Source organism: Anser cygnoides, chromosome 2 (genome assembly GCF_040182565.1).
Source record: "Anser cygnoides isolate HZ-2024a breed goose chromosome 2, Taihu_goose_T2T_genome, whole genome shotgun sequence".
In the NCBI taxonomy this organism is placed as follows: domain Eukaryota; kingdom Metazoa; phylum Chordata; class Aves; order Anseriformes; family Anatidae; genus Anser; species Anser cygnoides.
Genome location: NC_089874.1, coordinates 32,904,224 through 32,927,759, shown reverse-complemented (window position 1 = coordinate 32,927,759; position 23,536 = coordinate 32,904,224). Strand labels below are relative to the sequence as shown.

The window sequence follows — 23,536 nt, the reverse complement described above, 5'->3', positions numbered from 1 at the left end:
TATTTACTACAAGTTTTGGTTCAGAGCAAAGCAGATAACAAATGGTTCCTCTTATTGAGTATTCTACAGTCTTTGTGTGATGTAACATCTGTCAGAAATTTATAGATTGATGTTTCAGTTTTATGTAGTATTGTGGTCTTTGGCCTCAGAACTAAAACCAAAATAAATGTGAACATTTTTGGATCTTTTACTAAAACTACGCTATGCATTCCTTTAATCTTTCTTTCTAGAGACACTGTACAATAGTTTCCTTGTTTTAGACCTTCAGCATTGCTGACATTAATGCAATTATTTTTGACAAGTTGAAAATCTTCCTGTAATTGAGTTTCTATTTGACTTTAATGTTTGCCCCATTTGGAAGGCCCTGTTAACAGATTTCAAGCTGTGATAATAATATTTCCTTCCTCTATTATCAAACGTTCTAATCTGTTTTCATTCCAGATCACCACTGCTCAAAACGGCCATGAGATATTTTTCAAAAGGTGGAAAAGGTCCGTTTTTTAAAAAGCTTTGGGTTTGGGGATTTTTTAATTTTTTTCCAAATGGCAAAGTGCATCTCAAAACAAGTCAGCAAGCCTGGAAGCACAAAATTATGGTTTAATACAACAATATTTACTCAGCACCCTTTATAAAACTGTACCTATTATTTAAAAGTAACTTCTGTAGTTTATTTGCCAAGTGTTAACTGATATAGATATAATGAAACATAGATTTGCTGAAAGCATTTTTCGGAGCAGTAGGTGTTATAAAAGCCACATAACAGTTAAATTTAAAATAACTCACCCGCCTAAGTTATCTTCTTTTTTGAAATATTTTCCTTTGCTTGTGTGATGTTTCTTATTTCTACAGTCAAGGACACATAAAAGAATGTAAAAATTAAAGACTTCAGTCTTTACCAGTATAAATTTCCTGAACTGTCACTCACAGAATTTATTGCCCCAAACGTTTAAGGCACATTGACAATGAAGTTATCGTTTTGGTTTCAACTTGATTTTCCTTTTTTCCTGGCAGGGTTGCTTCAAGTCATTTATTCTGAGCTATCCATGACACAGTATAGCTATGTTACTCTTAAAAATAGACTCCGGGGTCACTCCTGTGACTCTCTGATAGTTTGCGTTTAAAAGAAAAATGCCAGTCTTCAGCTCTGGCTGTAACCCTCTGTTTTTGGAAAGTGTAGCCAGGGAAACTGTATAGATATCAGAAGCAAATTTAATTTTCCCTACTCACTGATCCAACTAATATTTAAAGGATAAAAGATGAAGCAAGGGTTTAATACAAATCCCTGCCAAACCAGGCAAATATAGGGCAGAGCCATAGACAAGGAAGATCATTTTTAAGTACTGCCTACTGCAGACCCTTCTTCCTGGACTACATCAGCTAGTGGTCACCTAGAGCAGCAGGGTTGGGAAGGATGTCTACTACCATTCTAGTATCACCCAAAATGTGTATACCAGCACTCATTTAAAGTATTATTCACATTTATTATGCATTTTTAAGGGTGTATGGAAATTGGAATCAGATGAGAGAGGTAATAAGATATGATCTCAAATATTCTTTCATTGATGCAAAAATTGGCATTTGTTCTGACACCATTTCTCTGCAAAATTCAAGAGGAAGCCTTCTCACCACCAGTGCAGAAAACCAGAAACATAATGGTAAGGACAAAATTATTAGTTTCATCCACTATAGGAGAATTGCTATGATGTGCTTATCCCCCATACATTTCCTTTGCCTTGAACACACTGAATAGGAAAGGGGATGTCCCAGATTTCTGCCATAGATATACAGGAGCAGCAATGAAGTGTAAGGAAACAAATTATCTACAATAATCACTGGGAACTGCTCTGATGCTGCATCTGAGGACTGGGCATTATCAGTCCTCTTTTCCATGTCTCTGCCTCCCTTGGTTCCTCAATATACTGCCACTGTCTTGAAGCTATACACCAGGGAGGAGGGTTGCCTTTGCAGGAGCTATAGTCAATACCAAAGAAAAGTCGTCAGCTGTCCCCATGTTGAGAAGAAATGTAGCCATGAAACTTTTGATGAAATGAGGAATTATAGTACATCACAAAACTCATAAGTAAATGACAAAATAGTAATGTACTGTGTTTCATTACCATCTGTGTTTCATTAATAGACTATGTTGTAGGATGTGTTTCCATTAACAAATAAAGACGATTATTTGCTACATCTGGTCAAATAACATAAAAGCAGATTTGAAATAAATTCACAGAGAAATGACTCAAATTCAGTTTTCCATTATTTGTGGATTCATGGTCCTGCTTATCTCCAGATACTCTGTTTCATGCTGATATTCATGAAAATGTCCACCAGTTACCCTAAATTTGTGACCATGTGCCCTAAACACAATGTTACTCATTCTTTGTTCTTTTTTTTCTCACTGAAGAGAGCAATTCTTCCAATAGGGGAGCAGGAAGTGGAACCATTCCGTGCTGTGATTGCAGAGCTGGAGACCTTTCAGATCTGAAACCTGAGCAGGGAAGTGAGAAGGTGCAAACTGGCACTCAGTAAAATGAACACTGTGTGACGGAAAAATGTTGAGTTCACATAGGTCTGGAACTGGCATTTTAAAGCTGTGATGAATGCAAGGAAAAACACACCTTACACAGTGTTGGTGTAAAATATTTTGTAGTTTGCATTTTGTCCCACAGATGTACCTTCTATCATTACTCTAAGTGGTGTCGCAGTGTCATACTTTGCAAAAATTATTGTGTTGAAGTTTTCTTTACCACTGAACACTGGAAATCTCAACTTCTTTTTAAGCATTAGAATATGTATCTAAACATCATTTCCATTGCCAGGAGGCTCTTCCACAAAACCAGAAATGTACAACAACAACAACCAAACAAACAAAAAAAAACTTTTCAGCTTCCACTGTCTGGCAGAACTAAAGGTCTCTAAAAGAGCTATGCTATGCTTCTCATTGCCTGCCTTTCCTATTAATGGGGTGGTGTTATATATAATAGAACAAGATGAAGGGGAATGTATCTTGAGCATATAAGGATAGACATCAAGACTCTGGTGCAAAGTTTTAAAAAAGCTAGCAATTTCTGGGCTGTGTTTTTAGCGTATGCAGTAAGCTGCTGAAACGTTTACTGTCCTACTCATTGCAGCATAGCATTGTGAAGCAATTAACACTTTCTTGTTTGCATATTATTGTTTTTCTTTTTCTATTTATACATTTAACAAATCAGTGAATGAACTACAGTGGGCATTCTGTACATGATTTTTTTTTCATGTTGTTATTATATAAATTGTCCCTCAATGTTGTTAGCTTTCATTGGCACCTTTTAAAACACCCAGTCTTTAATTTTTTCTAGTTTAGGATTCCCTGGAGAAGAGTCCAGCACTGAAGAACATTTATTTTAGCATTAGGAAAGATAAAAGCTACAAAGTTATTACTAGGCATTAGCCCTATGAAATATAACCTGCTGATTTTAAAAGACAGAACAGAAATCCAGAATACCAAAACTCGGGAAATCTGCTCAATGCACCATCAAGCAAAACAGAGGGGAATTCATCAAGCAGAGTAGAGAGCTGAAAACAGATTGGCCACCAAATATAGCATGATGTGAAAATTATCTTGTTTGAAAAAATATTTTATTTTGTAGTAGCTGGATGCATGAGTATAGCATGAATCTAAGCAGTGCCAGTGCTGCAAAACAATGCAGATATTTCCACATATTCTGCTGCATTGCATGTGAAGCAAAAGTGGATATCAGTTACAAAGTGGGTATCAGTTGCAGAGACAACTTTTATTATACAGCTTATAATTTGTACTATGCTCCATCCCCTTATTCTTCTGGAAGTACATGTAAGACTGGAATTGCATGTAAGAAAATACTCTCCATAATTGCCTCATAGGATTTGTTGGTTCCATTGTCCCTTTATTAGCTAGCAGGTTTGTGATTTGATATTTTGATTGCACATGAAGTAACACTGAGTAATAATAATAACTGATGTATAGTTTTAAAAAGTGACAGCAAGTAACATAGATTCATAAATTGAGTTTTCCTGAAGATTGATGTTGTTCGCCATTTATGTAAGAGTAACACATTTCAGTCTAGGGTTCTTTGTTTTTTCTTTCTTTTCTTTTCAAATGACAGCATAGGTTTAACATTTGTGGGAAGGGGTGGAACTGCTCCTATTACTGATTTTTGCCACAGTATTGTGACTCATACCTGCATATGCTGCTTTCCCTGTATAAACAGACATTTCAGTCTCTCTGTCTCAATCATGTCTCATCCTTTGTGACCTGAACTTGTTGAATAAGCAGATTTATAAATATGATTGTGATAGCTTTAAATAAACTATTAACATTTGCTGTTAAATATATATATATAGTGTATATATATATAGGGTTTTTACACAGTTACAAAAGGTCTTCAGACTCATATTAGAGACTTCAGATCTAATTCAAGTCTCTTTATCCCCTGATAACCAGATATCATCTCTAAGGCAAGATTTAAGCTCCATCTATAACTTGTGGAGAGAGAGACACACATTTAGGAGGTGATCTGTCTCATACAAATGGTTATGTATAGGTGTCCTGGTTTTGGCTGAGATAGAGTTAATCTAGTAGCTGGTATAGTGCTGTGTTTTGGATTTAGGATGAGGAAAACGTTGGTAAAACAGGGATGTTTTAGTTATTGCAGAACAGTGCTTACACTAAGCCAAGGACTTTCAGCTTCTCTTGCTGCCCTGCCAGCGAGCCGACTGGGGGGTGCAGCAGAAGCTGGGAGGGGACGCATCCAGGACAGCTGACCCAAAATGGCCAAAGGGGTATTCCATATCATGTAGCGTCATGCTGAACAATTAATATTAGGTGGCTGGCCAGGGCAAGAGGAACCGCTGCTCAGGGATAGGATGGGCGTCAGTGGGTGGTGAGCAATTGCACTGTGCATCACTTGTTTTGTATATTCTATTATCAATATCATTGTTGTTATCATTACCGTTATCATTATCACTTCTCTTCATTTTATGTCCTATTAAACTGTCTTTATCTCAACCCAGGAGCTTTTACTTTCACTCCCAATTCTCTCCCGTTCCACTGGGGGGTGAGGTTGGTGAGGAGGGTGTTGCGTGCTAGCTGCCTATGTGAGGCTGTGTGGTGCCTAGTTGCCTGCCAGGTTAAACCACAACAACAGGTATTGGACTTAGCATATATTGTTATGTGCTACATAACACCATGCCACAGTAGAGGCTTAACAGTTAGGTTAGGAAAGTACAAGATCAGTGGAGCCGGTGTTTCACCCTTCTTAATATTCTTTATAGGCATTGGTTATTTAACAAGAATGATTTCTTGACTTTTTAAATATTCTTTATTAATCTTCCTTGATCAGTGTGGTTGTCAGCAGTCTGATTTTCTACGTGGCGTCCAAGATAGGTAAGCAAAATGCATCTCAGAAGAGACGATGCCTCAAAAGACATGATTCAGTTTACTTCCTTAAAACTCTCAAATGGAAGCAGTGAATGATTCATGAAATGTAACTTATAAACTGGTCCCCACAGAGGAGTCTTGCCTGGCTTGCTGGTGACCACCAGTTCTCCCTACAAATACCAGGAAATTTTCCTCTGTATTTTCACATTTTTTTTTCTTTTTTTTTTTTTAAAAAAAAAAAAACACCAAAAAAAAACCAAGCTTTTCCTTAAAAAAAAGGCTTTTGCATTTTTTGTAATTTATTATTAATATTCATTTTATGTGACATACAAAATACAGGTCCATTTATATCAGAAAGCTGCACAGAAACTCTCTGGACTGCAGTGCTTCATGAAGTGAAAATATGAAACAACATGTAAATCAGAAAATTATTCTCTCAGACCAGAAGATATATGTATACATATAGCATGAATTTTAAGGTTGCAGTGTTTATGCTATCTCTAGTCATCTCACCATGTAACCATCATGACTACAAGTCCAAGCAGTGTTAAGAGGTTATATTTAGTAAGCAGCTGACAATGATTCATGAACTCAAAGCACAAAGGAGGACATTGCTAATCTTCATGTGTTCCCACAGATAAATTCAACATCTTGCACACTGACAGACTGCACACAAGGATGCCTCATACCCGGGTGCTGAGGTGGTTTTCCTGCAAAACAAAGACTGGTTAAAACACTATGCAGATCCTTAAAAATCAAAGGCCTCTGGCTTTATAAGCCCACTTTACTGCCTGATTTTGAAGTTTTCATTCTCAATGCCAGACAGGTTCAAAAAGAATGCCTGTTTTCATTTCAGCTAGGCTAATCCATACATAACATCCTTTCCCACTATTTACTAGACTGCAGCTATCAAATGAAGATATGATGTCTGTGTTTGGGTTAGTTGGTTTAAATTCTAATGACCATGATGTAAGCACTATAATCAAGCAAAGCTTGTCTGTCTTTGGATTTGTATCTCTTTGCCATAGGCCCAATGTACATTTTCTAGCCTTGTCATTAAACTAACCACAACTCTGCCTAACTTTCAATTAGCAGTAAGCTTGCTATACAAAGCTGTGTGGCCCTAATTTAAAGCTTGTTTTATATAGTTCTTTGTTCTTTTTTAACAGTTCACTAATATTTAGATAAGCAACCTCAATTTACAGTAGATGCTTTGTTAGATTGGATTTTCCCTGTTTTTGTTTTTTTTTTTGGTGGTGGTGGTGGTATCTTTTTTTGTTGTTGTTGTTGTTTGTTTTTTGTTTTCCAAAAGCACTCATTAACTCTCTTCACATCCAGCGCAGGCAACACTGTTGTATAGGGACACTCAGGAAGGGCTTAACTTAAATAAATGCTGAAAATGTCCATGAAAAAGTAAATGAAATGAGTCTCTTTTAATACCCCAGTTCCTCTGTATATTTGTGTTTAGGGAAAAATTTAGATGGTATGTGTCGTGCTTCTATTAGGAGAAAAGATATTAATTTATAAGAAGAAATTCCTATACATGAGAGGTTTTCAAAGAATAATCAGCTCAATGAACCATCTATTTGGGAACTTAAAACTACATAAGACTGCTAGGAAACAAATTCCACAGAATAAATCTTAATTGGCATAAAGATAGATGGTCTGATGTGCTTTGTCACTCTCTCTGAAAGTCTCGGATGCATTTTATTCCATTACTGCGAGGGTATACAACTTCTCTATTAGGTTATACTCTAGGTTTGTCTAGCCCAGTATCCTGTTTCTGACAGAAAAACATTGCAGATGCTTAAGAGAGAACACAAAAAGAAGGCCTGTTTAGATAATTTGACTAAGAGTTTGCAAAGTAAGATAAATATAAATAGTGCAGAAGTGATATATGATTTCATTTTATTGCCACTTGTGTAGGAAATCCTATAGTAAGGGTTACCTCAGTACTCACACTTTTCTTTTCTTCATTTCATCCTCATGCAGCGTGGATTCCTTTTAGGATGAGATGCAATTTTCTTGACTCAAATCAGCCAAACTGTTGTTTATTTTGTAGAGGGATTATTTACTTATGACCAACAAAGAGTTTACTGTGAGTTAATTGTCATGTTGTCCAAATGTCCTATAACTGGTCGCACACATTTAAGACTCTTCCCCAGTATCAGAAGGGTGGTCGGCCTTTGATATTCACTTCTTATTTATAGCTTTACTAAGGTTTATCTCATTTCCAGATACAAATATTCCTCTAGGAAGTTGAAGATGCTTGCATATTAAAATAAAACCAGCTGTGACTCTAATAAAATGAAAAGGTTTTTACCCATTCTTAAATGAGATCATTTTTTAGCATAGCAAGCAGCACACTAAACTAAATTTCTGAACAGCTACACTGAAAATTTAGTTCCCTGTAGACATATGCAGCAAATGTAGTATCGCTTACGTCAAAAATTGCTGATGTCAGATTCCATTACTTTGTGGACGACTGTGCAAAAAAGGATTATCATTGGTGTAAGGCTGGGCAAAGATATATTGCACTGAAGCATAAAGAGCTCTGTTTGTTTTACCTGCCTGTACAGCTGTACACTTTGTTCTCTGATTTTGAGACTACTTCAACTCCAACACCCAGGCTGCAGAACCAAATAAAACACTTGCACAGACAGGCAGGCGTTTATCCAGCTCTGTATGCGTAGTGACAGAGAGGGGCTGAAGAAACTGAACTAAGCTAAAAGGAATAAAAAAGCAGAACGTGCTAGCCTGGGAGTCAGGTCCTGCCCATTAACACAGTGCAGCCATGACTCACTGTGCACTTCTTAACTGCCAGTGAACTGAGGTTTTGTAATGTCCCCAAGGCCCCCACTGAGCTCGTCATTGACTTCTCTGTTTCCAGGCCCAGAGCAAAGTGTGAAGCTACCAGCCAGCCAACCAGCAAAGACAGCCTGCCTTCCAGATTTCCCCATGCCTAGAGCACACTGTAAATGTCAGCCCAGCCAGCAGTAAGTCCCTCCTTCCTGGCTGTCCCATCTGGAAAGCAGTGAACATAGATGCTTTGCAGGCCAGCCAAGTCTGAAGTGGCTGTACTAACTGAAAATAATAATAATAATAATAATAATAATAATAATAATAATTCCAAGCTGTCCAAAACCCTCTGAAATCATCGGGCTAACTTCTCTATCTTAACCCTAATTTTCTGGAGTTTCCAGAGACTCAGAGGATGATCACAGATATTTGCGGTCTCCCCTGTGTAATGCAGGCTACACACCACCTAACTCCTCACCGTTTGACTGGTGCTTCCCATGTACTGTGTTAGTTTAAATTCTGTCCTGCTGGTACATGCCCAAAACTCTTGCCCCACGACATGTACCAATGTTTTATTTTTCTGCCTCCCATCATGCCCTGGTTGTTTGACAAGCTTGGAATTGATCACACCTAGTTTTAGGAACCTAAAAGTTAACTGCCAAATCATCTGGTCTCAGCTTCTCCCTATAATCCATGAGAGTAAGTAGACACATACAGATGGGGATATACTCCCCCTGACTTCAAACATCTTTCTTAAAATGGGACAACTTGCTCTTAGGAGGTGCCTATTTCATTCTACCAACTATCAGGGAAGTTTAGAGGCCTAAATTAGACTAGCTGCTAAAATTGTAAAGGGGCAAAATTGGAAGATAAGAATCCAGCTCTGGTCAAGTGTTGAGGAGCAAACAGAAAAGCAGTTGAAACTCATGTTTGTCATGTAACCAGACAAACAGAGCAACCAGCTGACAGTTCTGGCCCCCAAACCTGCCAGTTGGCTGCTGCTGCTGCTTTAAGGAGAAAGAGTAGAAATGCACAATGTCCCTGAGAGAAGGCTAATGGGCAGCAAGAGTAATGGAAGGAAGCGGGAATTTGCATTGCTTACAGTGAGGATGGCAGTAATTGCAGGAGTTAATATTTGACCAAGTTTAGACTTTAAGAAAGTATTTGGGAGGGTTAGCAGACTACTTTTTTTTCTGCTCTGTGTAAACCTTCAATTGTGGCTGTAGTCTCTGACTTGTTTTCAGGTAAGACAATCTTTAAGAAATCATTTCGTGTTTAAAAAATATGTATTTGTATACATCTATTTCACTGTAAAAAGACCTACATTAATTTCTGGACCATATCCTTCTCTTTTAAAATCAAATTTATGATTGTCTACCTACCTACCTGTCCTGAGAGATTATGATAGCTTGGTTGCACCACATCAGAGGACATAGGTATACGCTGTTTAGAACAGAGCAGTGTTGGCTGTAATCCCAAACTCAAGTAACCTGTCTCAGTCACCTCCCAGGGAGGCAGAAGGAGTCTAGCTGTAGGCACATATGGAAACACTGGACCATAAAGGACAATGAGGTGTTTTTTATTTCTTACCTTAACACCTGTTAATTAGGGCTAAACTTATCTCCATTGCAGTCTCACAGGTTTCCCTCTGCCAGCCCTCATGAGACATGACCTTTTGGTGCTGCTGCAGCTTCTAGAGATTCATGAATGTTTTTATTCTTACAGAGCTGTGAGTCCAAGTGCTAACCTGCGTAGCCTTCCAAGAAAATGAAATAATTTAATGGGAATGACGTAATGCTGTGTGTGTTCAGGCTCCTACATGCCAGTGTCCTGCAAAAGCCTTTCCTCCCAAAGAATAAATCATAGATGATGAAGTCTGCTGCAAACCACCCACCCACACTTAGCCTTTCTCTACTCCCCCACATGAACTTGTCAACAAATTGGAACAGAAAATAACCCATGTTTTCATTGCTTCAGTCAAAATCAGTGTCTGCATTATCACTATACATTTGAAAAGTAGAGGACGTTGCAAGAAGAAAAGCATCAAACTTCTAAGTCAATTTGCACATTGCTTTAGGGTTATTTTTACCTATAAAATGACATACTAAATGTGGTTTATTTAACGTGTTTTACTCAAACTTCATTCACCTATAGACATCTGTGTTATATGGCAAAGTATAACTATAAGCAAAATCAAGATGAGGAAGTGGAACATATTAATGTAAGCCTTTTTTTAAGAAGAAGAAAGGAAATACAATTTTTCTTAGTATTAGAGCCAACAGTTTAAAAAACATACAAATGTTGAAATAAAAACTGTGATGTTTATAAAGAATAGTAACTATTGAATGAAGGTAAAAATAGAAGAGATCAATGTTTAAAACTTCTGCTTGTTCTTATTTTAGAAGATGACTACACAAAGCAAACCTAAAGAGTGGGATAGGATTTCATGTTTTATTGGCATTTGGGGAAACTTTATACTCTGTCTCTGGAAAATCAGAAAGGGAAGTGGTTGCAAGGAATCCACATAATAATGTATGGGAAAGCCAGCTAGAATTTACAAGGGAGTGGACTGTGCTGGTAAATCAAAAGGTTGCCAGATCACATGGTTCACAATTAATAATAGTGGGGTGTTCCACCAGCAAGCAGTTTCTCCATTTTCTTTTTCTTTATTGCCTTTTTATTCCCACTAAGCCACTAAATTATTTTGCTTAACTGTTGGTGCAAAATACATGTTATTAGTAAAAACATATCAGGTATATAATGAGAAGCAAATAAGCCTATTCCAGTTTCATAAAAGCTAGGAAGGTTCCAAACTGTAGGGTGTTTTGTTTTGTTTTTTCTTGCTGGGAAATAAGATTTTATGGCCAAATGTTATGAGAACCAAGTATTCACAAGGACCAGAGCTTCACTGCTCAGTTTGGAGGCTCATTTTTAGCTATATAGTACAATCTTACAGTCTGTGCTCTTGACTTGGTGCCAGTTCTCCAGCTATAGTACCAGCAAAGGATGTTTAGGGACAACTACTGACAGGATTTAACTAACAGATTAAGTCTGGGAATATTTTTGGTTGCTTTCCACAATGCCAAATATCACAAATGTCACCCTTCCAACCAACCACATAACTCTTGATGAACTAACTAGGCAGTATCATTAAACAAAACATTGCCTTATAAAGTGAAAAGGAATGCCAACCACATATGTGATCCCGGTTCCTCAAACAGTTCTGCCCTAAAACCAAACTATTGTGAGGTATTCATTCTCTCTCACATTTATTTATACCATGTATATCCAAAGGATTTTGTAACCAAAGAACCAGGTAAACAACACTTCACAAAGATTGCTTTGGAGTACAGGAGGAATTATCCTTAGAAACAGGCATCCTCACCACAGCTGAAATTTTGTCTCTCAAACTACTTGGTTATGTGTGATTGAAAGTGCCTTCATATTGGCTTCAGTTAGTGCAAGTTTATAGCTCCTATACCTTAAATTTGAGGAGAGAGCTCTAATGAAGTTGTTAAATTCTGGTTTCAGAGTTTCTGATATAAAGGACCTACAAACACTCCTGCCAATATTAGTAATAAAAACTTCAAAGCAAGCATCAGCAGCAACAGCATTTTGTCTGTGCTGGACTCTGTGTTCCCAGATCAGCTCTACTGTGGTTTGATTCTTTGCTCACAGAAAAGGAAATGATAATTTGTCAGAACTCATTCCAGTTTTAAAAAGAAAATGTCCTTAAAGTTTGAGTAGTTCAAGGGAGCAAATTGATTTAAAATATATTTCTAGTCAAAATTGAGCTAAATAATTCTTAGACTTTGAGGAATGAAGTATTTCCCCAAAGCTCTCACATCTGTCCATAAAGGCAAATTCCCATTGAATTCAATGGAGGAGAGTTTGATATTAGACATTTCAGTAAAGATTTATACATACTTTTATTTCTCTAAAACTTGTTATACATCATATGAAAAGGCAGCATGCCATACGTCATAAGTAATTTCAGCATTCATATACAGTGTGACATAGCAGTGGTGTTTACTATATATTTCAGAAACACCCACAAGAGGTAATAAAAGGTCTCTCCCCAAAGTACATGTAGCTTGAGAACTAGCTCTGCTGTCTTCCATTTCTTAGTTGCACTTAGTGCAACTGGTATGCATGCTTCCAGCAAACCTGGGTAAGAGAGGAGGTAAACACTATAATGCTGATCAGACTAATTATTAAATGGACAAAATTTTGGATAAAAGTTAGGGAAAGTACACAGGACGAGGTTTGTCGATGTCTTGATTAATATTTTTGGATGAAGTAGAAACTCAATACTTCTCCATCAATTAAATAATACAATGCAGTCCAAAGAATGAACTTGTGTGTTCAGACCAGAATGGAGATTAAGAATTCCATATATATCTTTATAGATAGCTATTATTTATAATACAAAACCAACCATACAAGTATCTTTACAGTACATTTTCTTCCATGGAATTTTAACATGCTTTTCCACTCATTAATTGTTTTGTATCTTTTGGAAGGTGGGTTCATGAAGCACAGCATGTAAGACATGTTCAATCTATGTACAACATACCAGTTAACTACAAGAAACTGTTATTTTCATTGAATTCTAAAGGATATGAATTGGCCTAGGAACTTCAAAGTTTGTATAAAGGAAAATTTAAGAATTGTCTTTGATTTTCACTTAGAGTTCAATGGGATTTGTGTATGTAGGAATAAAGTAAAAACAACCATATTGTGCAAATATGTTCCAGAACTGTTAAAATTAGAACTTCAGTGCGTGTTGGAGAAGCAACAAGAATATTTTAATATGGATTACAATAATAATTGTACTGAATAGGCATGGAGAAACAGATAAATGCCATTTTAAAAGAATAGTTCAAAAACTAGGAGTGGAAGCTTAATATAAATTAGGAGTCAAAAAAGGTTTGGGGCAGAAATATTTTAGCTGCTTGGGTTCAGTTTGGGGTTTGGGTCTGGTCAACAAAGTGGGTGTTTATTGATGCAAGTTTTAATGAGATCAGGTAACGTGTGTATGCCTAGGCTGCATCTCAGCAGTGCAGCTGGTGGAATCCCAGGCTGTCACAGAATAAGGATAACTGGGTGAACATGGTTATATCCTTGCAGCCTACCTTCCTTCATACCTACATTCCTGAGAACACAGTTTTGTTACCTAATGATTTCAAGGGCTAGTTGGAGCTTCAGAAGCCAATCTATTCCCAAACTGAATGTCCTGTAGATCACATTTAGGGATGTGACATTCATCTTTGTAACAATACTTGGCACACTGAGATAATATTTAGCTAGGTCAAGCAAATTTGTCAAAGAGATAGCTGCAAAAAGAGAATGAACCTATATTCATTACTCTCTTTGAGCCTTTTGGTACTTTCTTCAAGACAAGACAGGCTGTTAATCCGATTTTTCCAGGCAGTGATGTTACCAACTTTATTTCAACAAAGCTTGAGTGACTACTGGAACACCTAGTACTTTTCCTGACAAACACATCTCTGTCATCTGTAGTGGAAGGAACACTGAGAGCACTTATTTAAAACAAGTGCAAGAAAAGGAAGCCCAAATTCAGAAACTCTTCAAAAACCAAAAGAAACCAAGTGTAGCCTTTCATTCCAATGCTAGCCAGAAGTTGGCTTTATCAAAGTGAATATTTGTTCTGCTTTCATCATCAGCTCTTCCATAATAGGCTTTTGATTGACAGATTTTTGCAGGAATATCCAAGAATATGACTGCTAACACACAGTTTTGTAATAGCAGGCTGCAATCAGGGCCTGAGTTCAGCTAGAGTCATCGTTGTTTACGACTGTAAGCCAAAAGCATTGGAATCTTTATTTAAGAAGAGCTGAAGATTTTGTGGCATCCTTCTGGCAATGATAGTGCAACAGAGGTATATCTTCAAAACTGTGTTGGCAAACATGTCGTAACATTTGTGGTAATGACTTGACAATGGAAAACCTTAGGGTGAATTTTCAGCTCATAAATAAAACAAAAAAGGACTCGTACTTACACGATCATGGCTGTTGAACCTGGCCATCTGTATAATGTTCCCGCTTGCAATGGCATTCCTTAAGATGAGCAGTCCATCATTATGGAGCAAACACATAATTATGGTTACAGACTTGTTTTGACAATATTTCCGTTATTGCAACCTGCTCCAGAATTTCTTTATGTCAGCTGGTCTCAGAAATTTCACAAGTGACATGTTTTGTAAACATACTCAGCTGCTACGCTATCTCAGAAATAAGGGTGTTCCAGTGTCATTTATTAGAGTTACTAAAAATGATATAAACCTGACTTTGCTGTACACTAGCAGCAATGCTAGTGGCTGAGTTCCAGTGGACAGAAGAATTTTGATCTCAGTCATTTTGAGAATACAGACAAATCTCTGAAAGACATTAAGACACTAATGCTGTCACTCAGAATTACCCAGGGTACTCAATTCACTACCTGCACTAGAGATAGACCATGCATAATTAATTAAGTTCATTATATATAGAAATATATACTTTTGAAGTGCAATACTTATTTCATTGTAGGAACAGAAATTAAATCATTACATTGTTTTGAGGGGAAAATTCTTATTCCCTGGGAAATACAGTACTTTTTTCTGTTCTGGAATGAAAAATAAATAAATAAATAATGATTGAAACATTATGAAGACCTTTATAAATTTGTATAACATCATGTGAATGTTTTTCATAATGACTTACAGGAATTAAGAAATAAAATTTCAGTAGAAAAATAGCCCCAAGTACATTTTCAGAGATACTTATATATTTGTAATGTACTTTTTTCTCTGGTGTAAGAGACTATTTGACATTGAATTACGGCTTAAAGATTTTGTTGGTACTTGCTAAGAGTGAGCCAGTCTTGATTTTCATAGAACCATAGAATGAGTTGGGTTGGAAAGGTCCTTAAAGACCACCTAGTTCCAACCCCCCTGCCATGGGCAGGGATACCACACAATAGATCAGGTTGCCCAGTCCACTCTCCTTTTTCCAGCTCCAGAGCATCAAATCTGTTGTGTAAGGGCTCTTATGGGGCTAAGGGGAGATTCCTCTTTCTGCTCTGAGAAGATATGCAGGTCCAGTCTCCCCTGTCTGTGAGTCAGACAAGTCCATCAGCTCAGGGTTCAAAGCTAGCCTTGTGTCAGCACATAAAACCATGCATCAATCTCTCATTCAGATTCCTAGATACTACACTGCCTGGCGAGCTCCTGTTGCAACATGGCAACTTACTTGAAAAGTTCATCCAGCTGTTTGCACTTGTATCCACAACACCTACCTCAGGCCCTAGGGGAACTTCCAGATTCTGGAGTTCCCTGCAACTGAGGACCCAGGCAGCTCTTTCAGTCATCAGGAGGTCTGTTTGGGGGTAGGCATCTGTTTGGGGAGGTTGTGGCCTGTTTGGGTTTCAGCCTCAGCCTGGAAGCTGTGGCGGTGGACACCGTTTTTGTTTCAGTAAAAGGCTGTCTCTTGTTGCTCCCAGAATAAAAGTGGCTTGCCTTCTACCCTCCCTATGCGCCCTCTATGTGCAAACTGCCGTGCTACACCCTGACATGCCAACCCGTGAAGATATTACAGACTCGTGCAGTGGTGTTCTGACAATGCTAACATTCCTAGCAGCACTGCTAATATCAGCATAATAGCTTTTTTTAATCACTTAGATTAATAGTATTTATCTTTTATATATTAGCATATGGATTTGTTGTACTATTTTCTCATTGGTAATCTAAACTTTTCATTGCATACATGCACATTTATGTACAAGAGAGCTGTGCCTGGGAGGTACACATATTTTATATAAATATCTATGTCTCCATACTCTTGATCCCTTTCTTATATCTGAATAATTTTATACTTAAAAATTCCTTATATTTTATTAAAGTTATATTTTAAAATCAGAAGCTACAGTCCCATATCATCAAATAATTTAAGACAGTCTAGAAAAGCAATGCTTGAAGATAATCCACATGAATACCAGATAAGTAATTTAAAAGTCAGTGTATTAGCAGTTAGTGTTGGCTTTTTTTCATAATAATCAGAAATGTATCTGTTTTATTTTTAGTAGTTCTTGTTGTAATCTTACAACTTTCATTCGTGAATTTCTTTTCCTTATTGTACAGTGGGCCTCCAAACTTATTTCTTATTTCCTGGCACAAAATTTCTGGTGTACTTTTTTTTTTTAATTACATTGCTCTAGCAGTCATCAAAGTTTTGTATGACAATCCAAGTGTGAAATTCCAAATTTAAACACCTCCCTGATGGATCCAGGAGCCTCTTGCCAATTGTAATGGCATTTTTCATATCAGGGGAGCAATTTTTTTTCAGCAGGAACTAAAGATCCCAGCTTGTTTAGATCTGATTGTAACTCACAGCTAGTGATGTGGTTATATCAACTTGCCAAGCCATCACTTAACCTTTGTCCTTTTCCAAGAAAAATTCCAGCATTTATTGTTAACAAGCTACTCTCCTTTAATTAAAGATGGCCTTGCAGACAGCCTTTATGAAAGACAGGGCTATCCATTTAAATGCCTGAGGTTTCTGCTAGTAAAATATACTTACTTTTTGGCCTCTTTTCTGAGGAGCTATTACACTGATATTAGCAGTGCTGCTAGGAATGTTGGCATTGTCAAAAAAAAAAAAAACACCCACAGTTTTAAATAGTGTATAGTTTTGAACATGATTTTGTTCAAATCAGGCAATGCTGAATACTGGTCACCAGAAATTTCTTTACTCTATGTCTTTCAGCAATTCGCTCTATCAGAAGCAGTGATCTGGGATATGGCAAGATGCTGGAATGGACCTTCACCTCCACACAAGTAGAAATTTACTTACTAACATATTGCGTACACCTTTGCAAAATCCATTACTTAAAAACATAATAATAACTCAGTAGAATGCATCTATATGAATTGATGTGTAAGCTTATTTCTGGTGTATTGAAATGTGTCACTCAGCTTGTGATATCTGTCTGGGAGTACACAGGCTCTTTTATTAGAAAACAAATAAGGTATTTTAAGTTCATTTAATTTTAAGATCTTCTAATTTAAAATGGAAGACATTTTAAGACATTAAGGATACCTTTAAAGTTAAAAATAATCTTGTTTTCATGCAATATTTCCTGAGCTAAAAATATCCTTTCCAAAGCTTTGCTGAAGTGATTTGCCAGCTTATTGATTGATAGATTTTGACATACAAGAATACAGTCATACAAAAATTATAGTCATTATATGGCTTTTGTCATGCCACCCGAACTTATTCCTTCAGTTACCTAATACTGGAAACTATGTAGTTATTGCTTTGTACTTATCTCAGGAAAGCTTTGTGAAGATTCAATTACTGTCTGTTGAGTTTTTGGAACATACAATCCCATTATCATTTCACCTAAATGCACGATTCTTTGTTTTTGTTGCTATTATAAAGATGGCCCTTTACCAGCTGTGTTGCTGTCACCCTTGCTTCTACATGTTCTGTATGATCTAGCACAGCTTTCCATGCTCATTGAAATGTTATAATGGGGTTATATACTAAGTACAGGCCTACCTCTTCTTTACAGAAAAAGCACATAAAGTACACACATAAAGCACAGAGTCAAATGGGCAGTAAAGCAAACAGGGTGGAAGGAGGGTATGAGAAAAGATCAGAGAGGAAAGCTCTTAAACTGGCTTACCTGCAAAAGAAAATGATACTGGAACTACATCACAAGATTTAAAATATTCTTTGTCAACCTGCAGGAAGAACATTTTAATAGGATAATTATTTGTACATAACCTGGCTACAAAGTAATAGATGTGTGCTTTGCACTGCTCTTTATACAAATGTTTTAGTGATAAACCTACATAAAATATCCAAAGAACATCAAAATTTCAAAAGTATCTTCAAAAGAAAAGAAAATGTTAGGTGACATCAGAAACGGTCTGAGAGGGCAGGGAGGTGGAGAAGAACATTTTAGGACTGATTTCTGAGTTATTGGATTACTATTTTGCAGAGCTCACCTGCAGAGTAGGACTTCACATCAAACTTAGAAGGGAACTTACAAGATAGAATGTAAAAATAACGAGCTTGTCCTCCTATGAAGGAGAGAGAAAAACAAGATTGCAGGAGTCTCACTTAAAGTCTGGACCCTGGATTATGGCTTCTTGTCAGCCTAACAATTTTTTAACTGGATAAAACTGAGTATTTCCTTGAAGCTCATGAACAGGTGTGGCCCAAAGTGTTTGTTTTCAAAATATAAGAACTAGGTGTGATGTATGAAGTGGAAATCTTACATTTTGCAGATTATAAATTTTTTGTTTGTTAGTACATTTTCCCTTCTTCTTTCCATGTAGTAGCAATATGGTAATCTCAAAACATCTGGCAGGCTTTCAGACACTTTTCTTCAGGGGCTGTCATCTTTCTTTTGTAGGATCCAACATCCTCAAAAAGGACCAAGCAGGTGAAGAGTTTGTTGAATGCTCCTTTGCTAAACTGTCAGGGCTTGTGTGGGACTGTCTGGTGAGGGAGAAACTTGATGCAAGCATCCATTGCTGGTGTGAAGTGAACAAATGAAAATACATCCTGGATCCAAAGGGACACACATGAGAGTGTGTTCAGAACAGGAACCCACCCAGCTGCTCTGCTCCTGCTCATTGTGTCTTCCCTTTTGTATGAATTTTTCTTCACTGTACCACTTGAAGTGAGAAGATTTGAATGTGCGAGTTTGGAAATGTGTTAGATCATCGAAGGAAAGATGCACAACAGAATGCTTTCCACTGAAAGTTGCAATGAAGAAATTCATAAAATATATACTATGAAATCCACCTATTAATTCAGAAAAAAAAAAAAAAGTTTGTGTGTTTTAAAGGACACATGGAAAGGAATAAACATGAGAAAAGGAAATCGTGAGGTGTAGCCTCAATCAAAAATGGCATAGCTGAGGTTCATTGAAGATGCCTGGCCAAAGCAGATGACACAACAAAAATTTCTAAAGTATTTCTGTAACGTGAAATTCTTCTGACTAGGACATTTTCAGAAGCATGACATCACACAATGCAGCCCTCTGTAGTCCTAGGGAGGAAAAGGGGCTTGCTCAGCCATGGCACCATTACACACTGCCTTGCGGTGTTCCATTACAAGAAAGAGTGGAAATTCATTAAAACACACGGTGGTCCAAAGTGTGCACAGAAGGCAGTCATAGAAGGAGTTACTTTTATTAGGAGCAAAATTTTCTGTGTAATATAATATTTCCCAGCATCACGACCAAGAGGGCAAGAAGAATCCAAATGGAAAATGTAACTGCATTCTGTGTGCCACACTTGTGTGCATGTGCACACGCTCTCACTCATTACATGCATAGAAAATGGGGGAAAGTTAACACATGGGAAATATACTATTTAAAAGGCTTATTAGCAAGGGCTATTCAACATCTGTGGAAAAGTTGACAAATTCTGCAATAATGGTTCTGTTTTATTAAAAGTTTGATTTTTTTTTTTTCAAATTTGCAGGCTACTCTTTGGGATTATATAACAACATTAAAAAAAAAAAAAAAGGTCATTGCATTATAGGGTATAAATATTTCAAAGCAGGGTCTATGATAGAAGACAAAGGATATAAATGGTTACTTCTTGATGCTACACATCTTACAGACTTCACCCACAACATATTTGTTTACACAGATGTCCATTCCCCACACATCAGTGAGTTTTTTTTCTCTCTCATTGCTTACAAGAAAGCAGAAGAATGTTAATCATGCTTTTTGATACATGAGTTCTTAGCTTTACCTTTTTTATGAGTATACCTATACTGACAATTAAAAATCCTCCATAGTAAGATTTCTTGGCATTCATTCATCTGCTTTTCAATATAACCCACAGCCTCAAAGACAAATAATTACCATGAGCAGCAAACCACGTAGTTTTAATGCAACTCTGGCACTGCTGGAAAGCAAATTTGGCAGCAAACTGATTTACTGTTTCATGAAGTCCCAGAAGATTCCCAGGTATATATGTGCTTCATTATTTATAAAACTTCTTTGACAGATTGGAATGGTTATGCAGTTTTCTGTAGGCTCAGGGTTGCTTTCGAGTTCGTGTTTGCAAATCTGCAGTCTGGCCTTTGTTGGTAGATTTATGATGTTTTTTGTCCAGCATAAATATGATATTTAATGTGCACATTTTTATATACCAATGACTGTACTATTTTAGCAGGTAGATTTTCTTTAGATTTTATCTTATTCAGCCATGCATCCCATAATGCCATACTTTCCACCAAGACCATGTTTAACGTAGTATTGAAATACCTCTCTGTACTGAAATCTTTGTTACACAGGAGAGTTTAAAGCCAGTCATTAGTTAAAGCCCTGCAGAAATATTGTCTGTATGTATGACATATTTCAAGTTCCTTATCTATAGAGCTTTGTCAGTGGAAATGATCCTGTCTCCTTATGGGTATGTTTCTGTTTTGCTGTCTTACTGAGGAAAGGATAAAGGTCTTTTATATTTGCTGGTGGCAAGGGCAGTGATGAGGTTGTGTGACTGCGAAATACAATACTTCAATTTTCAACAGTAGAGAGACTTGGTGTTTTTGGATCAGCAGAATGCAGAAGCCTTAAGGCTCTTCTTTCAGGTTCCATTAGGAAAGCTAGAAGACAACTAAAATCCATGTGTTTTTTCTCCCAGCAAAGTAAAAAATTAAAATAACAAAAAAAAAAAGGTGGTTCTAAAGTTCTTTTTTATAAGGACTCCATCCCATCTGACCACAAGACAATGAAATAGAGACTTTTCCATCAAGAGGGCTGGAGCAGCTCTTGGGCATCATTCAAATACGGAGGAAAACTATAAAGCAGACCCCAAAAGAGATGTATCTTCACATTTTATAGTCTCCCTGTCTTGGATCTTTTCAAATAAGTCTTGAGATAAGGGTGGATGCTGCCCTGATCTAAATGAAGAGGAAGGAGAGATGCAACAATGCAAACATAACTGCCTCTTGTGTTATGGGTAAAAGTATTGAATTAGAATTTTTTTCAATCCTTTGTACCCACTTTAATTTCATTTCATTTGCACCTACTTTCATTTAAATTTTTTTTAAAAAGTATTTTAAATATAAAATCTCTTTAAGAAATTTTGTTATATGATTAGCAGATTTCCCTAGACCACATTGTCAGATATTCAGTTGATAAATTCTACTGCAGAAGGTCCTACTGAATTCAGTTCATTATCCTGATTGCAGACATGACTCATAGTCATTTTTCAGAACCAACTCTGCCATAAGGTTAAAATTCACAGAAAAATAAATTCTCAGATCATTTTTTATGTACATCAAGCTCTACAAAAAAAAATAAATCCCAAAAAGTAGAATTTTAAAAGATTTGAAGTATGAAAAGACTTGTTAGCTGTCTTTGCAAACAAAGAAACACTTTTTTTTTTCCTTTTTGTGCAAAAAGTAATACTGTGACCATCAAAAACTGTGGAGTAAACTCTAGATGAGTGTCTAACTCTTTTAAGTTTAGATCTTTGTAACACAACTTAAGGGGACAGTAATTGATTTTCAGCCATCGAGCTCATTATGTCAGACTATCTTTTTCACAATTTTTTATTTTTTTTCAAAAAGGTTTAAATTTAACAAAGTGCATGAGTTTCTGACTGTGGAAAATCTTGGTGATTTGAAGACAATGGGTGAAATTCTGATACCAGTGAAGTCTATTACAAATCTTATTTTGTGCTAAAATTGTTGACTGAGCCTTCTGTTGGTGGCTTCTTTGTCAAAATCATTTAAATACTTGATACAAAAAGGCTTCTTTGTTATACCAGATTGTCTTCCTGAATTGAAGATTATTTTTAACCTTCTGCCAGGATTCAGTTTTCAAGTTACAAGGCGTACAAGCCATCTAAATGTAAAATTAATCAGCAAATGGCATGTTAGTTCCCTGCCCCCAGCCCTTGCCAGTGGAACTTTTATTGATATATTCATTGGTAACATTTATTTTCTGTATTTACTTGCCAGCACTTGGCTTTCCTGACTTCAAAGACAGAGGGGGAGAAGGGTTTTCATAATTCTTTTCACAGAGCTGAGCACAGGAAATGGGGGATCAGTGCATTTTATCAACTTGGCGTCTGTGTCACTGTGGCACAAGGGGAGAAAGAAATGCCATGATATCTAAAACTGAAAGTCCTAGATAAGTAGATGAGCCAGGAAAGGATAACTAACAATTCATCCTAAAATGAGCGCTTCCTTTTCATTATGATTGTGTTGAGGAGACGTGGAGAATTGAAGTTTGCTTTAAGACTCCAGACTGCAAACTGTTACAGCTGTACATCTGGAGTCTGATTCATCTTCCCCTGGAATCTGTGAAAGGAGTCTTGACATTGACCTTACTGGGCATAGGTTCCCCGTGTTCCTCAGTGATGACATCTATCCTACTAATAAATAAACAAACAAATAAATAAACAAAACAGGATAAAAAGAATATTGCTAGAAACAGGTAAGTACCCGTTGTGGTTTAACCCGGCCAGCAGCTAAACACCACACAGCCATTCGCTCACCGTCCCCCCTCCCTCTCTGGGTGGGGGAGAGAAACGGTAAAGTGAAGCCTGTGAGTTGAGATAAAGACAGGTTATTAAGACAGGAAAATAATAATAACAATAATAATAATGATGATGATAATAGTATTACTAATAATAATGTGTATGAAACAAGTGATGCACAATGCAATTACTCACCACCCGCTGACCGATGCCCAGCCTATCCCCAGCAGCCGGCCCCCCACCCCGGCCAGCCACCCCTATATATTGTTTAGCATGACGTCAGATGGTATGGAATACCCCTTTGGCCAGTTTGGGTCAGCTGTCCTGGGTCTGTCCCCTCCCAGCTCCTGCTGCACCCCTAGCCTGCTCGCTGGCAGGACAGAGCGAGAAGCTGAAAAGTCCTTGGCTTGGTGTAAGCACTGCTGTGCAACAATTAAAACATCAGCATGTTATCAGCACTCTTCTCATCCTAATCCAAAACATAGCACCCTACCAGCTACTAGGAGGAAAATTAACTCTGTCCTAACTGAAACCAGGACGGTATCTTCATAAAGAATTGACACATCAAGTTAAGGGAATATGAAACTATTTTAGCTATTGTGATTTTACTATATTTCTGAAACAGAAGATACAAAGACAGTGTATGTGATGGTCTCTTATTCACATGATTTGACTCGTGTGATACCTACATTGTCCAAAATGCTTTAGGAGCCCATATCCCATCTTCAAAATTATATTTAGACATCTAAGAACCTAACTATGAAAAATGAAGTCAAGTTACCTCCACTGTTTGGGTGACTTGTAGTATAATTCTGTAA

The 23,536-nt window shown here is 37.1% G+C and overlaps 1 long non-coding RNA gene across 1 annotated transcript; it reads right to left on the bottom strand.

Annotated features, from left to right (window-relative positions):
* Positions 1-5,680: 5,680 nt before the first annotated feature.
* LOC125183292 (uncharacterized) lies at positions 5,681-22,965 on the bottom strand. Its single transcript, XR_010829164.1, has 4 exons — positions 22,914-22,965; positions 17,888-17,945; positions 14,223-14,280; positions 5,681-6,111 (listed from the first exon to the last, which is right to left on the bottom strand). It is a non-coding gene; the product is annotated as an uncharacterized lncRNA (long non-coding RNA).
* Between the last annotated feature and the right edge of the window lie 571 nt (positions 22,966-23,536).